A 7,571-nucleotide genomic window follows, 5' to 3' on the forward strand; every position below is an offset into this window, starting at 1 on the left:
ATCTGATCGTGTCTTTCAGTCAATTCCAGACTAGCTTCACTCGACCTTTCCCTATGAAAACACTATGTTTATTGATCTGAGACAGCAGCTATCTGGTGATTTGAGGGCATAGAGCTATTTATGCTTCCTATTCACTAGCCCCAGTTGCTATGTGAATGGAAACCTCTTTGCTGACAACCTAGTTAAATTGTCATCCTCACTTGTATTGTTTTGATGTCCTTCATCCTTCATGTCTTCCTTACAGATTGAACCCCATATATTCCACACTCTGCTTGCAACTGTCCCTTCCAGAGCATTTCTTTAGTGCAGTTCATTGCTTTCTTTGTGAAAGTTACATGAAACTCTCTCTCCATACATCTATATGTGTGTATGTATGTGTGTATGTATGTATGTATGTATGTATGTATGTATGTATGTATGTATGTATGTATATACACATATATTTTATATTAAATATATGTCCCTTTGCCGCCATTCTTATTTTGGTTTACAGGCTTTATATAACAAGAGTGGGGAGGGGCCACTTTCCATGTTAGCCCATACAAATTAGTGGTTGTCTTAGAGAGGATGCTTCTGAAGCCAGGTGCCAGCACTTGGCTTAATGCTTCATGATGTGTAAGCCAGAAAATTATGAGTTCTTGGAATTGATTTCCTCCAAACAGCTGAGCTACAGCTTTTGTTCTATTGATGTTTGTTTTAATTCTTGAGTGTGTGTTGCTTCCAGACACCCCCCCCCCCCGGAAAACCAACTCATGTGTTATAAAGAAGGGTAATTATCTCCCAGAACCTAGCTTGATTATAAGGTTTGCCTGGTTTTATCCAATGGCATGACACTTGAACATAATATGCTAATTAAATATGTTTATATCAGGAAAGGCATATTTTATTGGGATTCAAAATTAGGCATTTGGTTTTTACATTCAATCCTATGAATATTGGCTGAATATTTACTCTAGGTCTTAGTCAAGTCCTTTTACAAATAAAAAGCATCATGAATGTGAAACATGGCTCCACAGTAATTCTTAATTTCTCTGGGGATCCAAGACAAAGGTCTCTGAAAGAGTCAGAGAGCACCTGAGGTGGCAGTGTATGTTCTACATTGACTATAAGTCAGTGCCTCCTGAAGAATGGTGGCGTGCAGGGATGCTCACTCTGCTGATGTACAGAGGAAACAGATTAGGGTCATTAAACTTCACTAAGGTATAATGTGTCAGGGCTGGTCTGAGCAAGTTGAGAAATCCATTTGCCTGTCTATCAGTACTGTTTACTTGCATGTAGCTCTTTTTAGCTCAACTCACCTCTCCGGTTCACACACACAGACGTATGCATATACACTGGAACATGAGTATGCATTTTCTCTCCTTTCTTTTAGACCTTATATGTTGATTGACTTAATTATTTATGAGTTCTGAGTATCCAGAGTGTTTACAGTTTTACTCTACTATTGGGCTATGCCTCTAGCCCATTTTCTCACATTTGAAATCAGGCTACAATTTTTCCTACACAATGTAATAGAGTTGGTAAATATCTCACTTTCCATCACCTGGAAGACAGGCACTATCAGGCTCTTAGGATTTCACAGTAGTGAGTTGGAATGATGTATCTGTTGGTATGGGGACACTGACTATTTGGGTATCTGAACTCCAAAAATCTCAATTTCTGGGTCCTATCTGCTCACTTTGGGCACATTGAGCAGCTGTACAATGTTGATCTGCCCTCTCAGTTCACCTTATGGGATGAGGCCGGGTTTCTGGGCGGGAGTTGTCAGATTGACTTGCCCTGAATTTGTTCCTGCAGCAAAGCAGATGTCTGATATTGCCTAGCAATTGAAGTGTTACTGAGGCCCCTGGCCAAATGCCATTCAGTTCTGGGTTGATGCCAAATGCTTCTGCAGACAATGAGTCTTAAGGGATGTAAGGAATTAACTATTAATGGAGATTGGAATGTGTCAGCCAGAACAGCTTGGACAAAGCTTTGAAGAATCACAAGGATCTGACTGGACTGAAAAGGAGAATGAAGCAGTTTGTGGATCTGCAGGAACCTGTCAAAGTGTTTGGTGATGTAACAATACATACCATGTCTTTGTTGATATTGAAATCAAGCCAGGGAAACTGAAGCTGAGTGTTTTCCATGGCTGCATATTAACTTATCACTAATAACGAGTATCCAGATAGATGTGACAGCATGTGCTATAAAGACGGAAAATTCAAGGATCTTTGCTTAAAACTGTGTCAAATTACTGTTCACACAGGTACATAGGCAGGAGGTTGAGGAGGTCCTACTGGCCCCACATTCAGTGACTGTGCTGTTTGGTAATTCACACACTAATTTGGAATATTTTTCCCCCAACTTGTCTGTCTCTCATAATAGCCACTTTACAGTTTTCCAAAAGTCACAGGAGAGGCGACCAGCATGACTACAAACATGCAGAAAGGAGTGTTGGTGACAATTCCTCTTGTCTGATACCTTTCTACATGAAAAACCATCAGTAACTGTGTTTGTTATTAACACAATGGTGCTTGCTCTTATTATCCATAGAAGTTCCTGTCAATTTGTTCAATAGTGGATTTCAGTCTTGTAACAAATCATAATAATTTTTGAGACTTGTAACAAATCTTAATAATGAAGAACTTTTGTCAGACTGGTAAAAAAATTAAAGACAAAGTCAGCCCTAAGCATGGTCACAGCAACTGGTTTCTCATTTAGTACTTGGGCCCCTTCAGGAAAAAGGGACACTCAAGAAGCACAATCTCTAAAAGTTTGTCATATTGTAAGATATCACATCTAAACAATGGTATCTTTACTAATTTAAAGGCATTCAAAAGATTCAATTTCCAGTCTCTGTATTGGTATTTAACTCCTTTTTATCTGTCTCAGTTTACTTGCCTGTAAATGATGTGTGCCTTTTTAATAATCCTTCCATCTCTGCACTTCTTAGAATCCTTTTTTCTACCATTCTTTGTTGAGTTGATGTCATAATGTATATCAGAGGTAATAATCAACTGACTTAATAATCCATTACTATATAAAATAATTGCACCTCCTCGAATTTATTTTTGTCTGTAACGGCAATCTCGTAACACCTGAAGATGTGCTTCTGAATTCTGGCATTTTTAAGGACCACATTCCCCGATTTAACTTCAAGAAGCAGCTTGGATTACAGCCTGGTTGCCTAGAAATCCCAGACAGGCTAGAAAAGCTACCAGTTTCTCCTTGTGAATCTTTGATAATACTTTTAATATCAATGACAAGCACTCATTCCCATTCTCTTTAATCAAAATCCCCCCCCCCTTATATTTTCCTGACTGGCTCATGTAGACCTGGGTATCCTTGATTCAAGTGACATTCAGCAATTCTTACTTTCTTCCAATACAAAGGAGAAAGAAACACAAGAAAGAGATGAATAGCTTTTGTTCTGATTCCTCAGATCTTACCCAAGACTATAAAGAGGCAGGTACTTCTTGGGATTTTAGTTGTACATTTGATGGTACCATTATACTTTGAGGCTTGAAGCATTTTAAGTGAGCAATGCAGCCAGGCAGTGGTGGTGCATGTCTTTAATCCCAGCACTTGGGAGGCAGGGGCATGTGAGGAGCAGGTATGCAGGCAGTCCCAAGATGGTGCCCAGGACTGCAGCCAAGTCTTATGACTTGCACCTGACTTCCTCATACACCTGAAAATAAGCCACAGCCATCGTGAGAACTGTGCAGGTGCACCATGATGCAAGATCGGACCATATAACGAGTGATGATTCTGGCCAATGGATTGCTGTTACGTGGACTGGGCTGATGGGGCGTGGTTGAGAGGATATATAAGGGATTGCGATTGGGGGTGGGTTGTTGTTGTTTTCCCTGGAGAGATTGATTTCTGGAGAGAGATTCATGCATGATGTTGAAAGGTTCCTGAATAAACTGCTTTGAGAAGAACGTAGTGTTGTCGTACTTTTCTGCTGGTCGGAATAGGAAGAGACAGAGGCAGGCAGATTTCTGAGTTAGAGGCCAGCCTGGTCTACAGAATGAGTTCCAGGACAGCCAGGGCTACACAGAGAAACTCTGTCTCAAAAAAACCAACCAACCAAACCCAACTTAAATGAGCAATGCTTCTATTAATACAGTTTGCATTCATTGCCTGAAACTGAGGTAATGAAGTGTGGAGTTCATTTGTGAATGTTTTGAATGGCCACGTCTCCTTGAAATTATTTTTGTTGGGAACTCAAGTGAGCATTCTTTTAAAATAGTCACAATGTTGTAGTTGGCAAACCTCTGGAACAGTATCTTGGGAGAGAAATAACATGCAGTTGGGAAGGAATACTGAAATCTCTGGGTCTGCAACCTGAATTATCTGTTTCACCAACTACTGTTTTCCTGTTTAAAACCTTATGCAGATGCAAAGACTAGATCTTAGAATTTTTAATTATGGAAAGCATATATTAATGTTCAAAATCAAGGTGACATTACTTTTGCATGACATCTTTTATATGTCTGTATCTTATTATCTGTTTGTTCAAAATGTATCTCCTTATTTTTGTCCTAAGATAAAGCTGACTATTTTTAAAGGAAAGATTTTTTTCTCCAAGATCATGTGTTTTATGGTTCTTGTCTCAGGCCTCAAGTCTATTTAAAGAAACCTGCCTCCAAGCCCAGAAAATTCCAATCTGACTCCTGATCAACTTGGAATGTTTAAATTATGGATCGCAGTGGTTAGACTTGTGCTTCATCTTCTAGTGGCAAATGCACCGTCTGAGGTTAATCTCTACTAATGACTGAAACCTTTTGGTGACAGGGAGTGCTGGAATGAGCTTTGCATCTGATAGATGTTGGCTATCATCAGAAAGGCAAGTTCTCTAAATAGACTTCAATCCTAAAGAGTGCAGTCTTTCAAATGCCTTACACAGTTTCCTCCCTCTTTCAAATGCCACGAGTTCCTTGAAAACATCACTTTCTCTTAACCTCTGAAAAACATGCCTTCCTAGGATCCCGGGAGTGGGGGGGGGGGGGGGGGAGGCGGGTAATTGCCTGGGTCAGGTTAAGACAACCTCAAGGTCAAATGGTGCTGTGGGTTTTTCTAATCCTTCAGAGCCCTAGGAAAAGACAGAGGCTACCTCTACTCAGTGGGAAGTAGCACAGAAAACAACACAGTGTAGTTTCATTGAGAAGTTAAATCGAATGAGGTTTGTACTTTTTACATTTTATTTGCCTCAACCTGGTGTAGCCAAACCTAAGTGGATGTGATGTCCCCCACAATTCTTGTGTGTCATAGAACACAAGACTGCTGTTTTTTTAAATTATTCTTTTTGTGCCATAACTATATTTTCTTCTTCTGTTCTCTCCCTCCAAGCCCTCCTATATACCCGATATTGATCTCTTTCGAATCTATGGCCTCCTTTTCATTGGTTGTTGTGATGTACGTATATGTATTCCTAAATACATAGATACAACCTGCTTGGTCTGTATAGTGTTACTTGTATGTATGTTTTTAGGGCTTGACATTTGATATCAGATAAATTGCTGTGCTCTTCCTTGGGGAAGACAATGCCTCCTTTCAGCATTCCTTAGTTGCCTCCAGTGCTTTGGTGTATGGTTGAGGCCTTGTGGTCTTTTTGCTGTCTACTTTAGCATATATATTGCTGTTATCCTTGTTCAGCTTATGGCTCATTGCTTTTCTGGCAATCAGGTTGTTGAGACTTCATGTGGGTGTAGTATATGGCAGTCCTAGGAGACACAATCTCCCAGAAAGCTCCCTGATTCTTTGGCTTGGACTGGGGAAGTCTACACTTATCTGTGGGTATAAGGACAAATGTTTATAGGTTGTGGTTAGTTAGGGATTATGCTAGTTTCATAAATTATTGGTTCAAGAGTCTCCTCCAATAAACACAACTTCAGCAGCTCTGAGTAGTTAGCTAAGTTTCCCGTATCTAGCACGGTCTCCCTGTTATTGACTGGGTCTTATAACGATAAGAGAGCTACTGGTCACCACCAAGGTATGAGTGCCACTACTGTACCCTTAGGGTTATCATGCCATGCTGGGTGTTGCTGTGGTTTATAGACAGCACAGCTCGGTTGTTGGTTGCTTCCTAAGCTGCTGTTTGCTCATAGTTCAGAGAAATAGTATGTGTTTATGAACACAGAGAACAACTTAATGATATACATGGTTTCTCTCTGTGAAACCAAATCTAGTCGATGAGCGTGCTTTTTCCAATTTTATCTTTTGATGATGTGGATGTATTTTAAATGTAAATAATTATCTCTAAACATCAGCAGAACTGCCTTGCCTGCCATTGTCATATAACCATAATGAAAAATAAGAAGGAAAAGAAAGACATCCACAGTGCTAGTCAAATACTTTGTCCACTTTCAACTTTGGAAATGGTGGTGGTGTGCTATATTGATATAGTTCTCATTGTTATACTCACTAGAGACTGGTAGCATGATGAAAAATTGTTGGTCTTAGCAAATAATGTTGATCATGGTGTTCACCGAAGTTCAACACCCTTGTGATATTCAAAGGTTCCCTGGTTTTGGTTTTTAATAGCAAAGTAAAGAATTCCCAACTAGGCATATTCTAGATGTTTCTTTATCATTGGCTGTAAGATAGTAGTTGCTGACATATTTTACTACTTTATTTATTCTATTACTTTGTTTTTCCTAGGCTGATGTAGACCTTGCTAGGTAGCTGAGGTTGGTCTTGAGTTCCTGATCCTCCTTTTCATCAGCTGATATTAGAGACATGCACCACCATGCTCAGAAAATATCACCATATCTATACATACATATATATGTGTATATATGTATATATGCATATATATCTGTATATGTATATATAATTATATTCATTAATTTTTTTCTCAGAGGTTAAAGTAAGATTTACTTTATATATGTCCCTATTTTTCTCTTTTTGCCCTCTCTAAATATTTTTGTCTGGCTTTCTTTCTTAGAATTCCAACTCATCCTGATTATTAAAATCAACCTGGGCTTTCTAGATAGTTCTTTGGTCTAGATAGTTTTCGCTGTTTTTATGTGCAGCAATTCATTTAATCTTCACAATAGCCTTGCACAGCCTTCTCTATAATCACCCCCACATTTGAGAACACTTGAGTTACAATGAAGTTAACCAATAGGACCAAGGTCACATGGCCTAGAGGTGGTCTAATTGTTCAGATAGAATTCCTCAACAGTAGAGTGTTTCTTTTAATGCCTATGGTGCTATAATTTGCATTATTGAAATTAACCAGACAAATCGCTCCAACAACTAAGAATGGCCATGGACCACCATCCACGCAATTGAGAAAGAGCTATCAATCTGTCAATCCTGTCTGTGTCCAGGCTGGGTGAGGTTTCCTGTGTTGAGTCAAATTAAGCCACAGGCTCCACTCCTTGTGGTGCCCTTCCATCAATTCCTTTAAGTTTCAGCTTTGCAACCCTACTTCCCCTGGAACCCAAAGACTTTGGTTTCCCGGAAGCTGCCCAGCAGGTCATGGGAATAACTCTGCTGAATCGCCAGTCAGCATCGTTGGTCGGAACTTTGACGGTATCTGATCATCTTCAAACCTCCGACTTTCTTTCTTGATTAAT

The sequence above is a fragment of the Mus musculus genome, chromosome X (genome assembly GCF_000001635.26).
Source record: "Mus musculus strain C57BL/6J chromosome X, GRCm38.p6 C57BL/6J".
In the NCBI taxonomy this organism is placed as follows: Eukaryota; Metazoa; Chordata; class Mammalia; order Rodentia; family Muridae; genus Mus; species Mus musculus.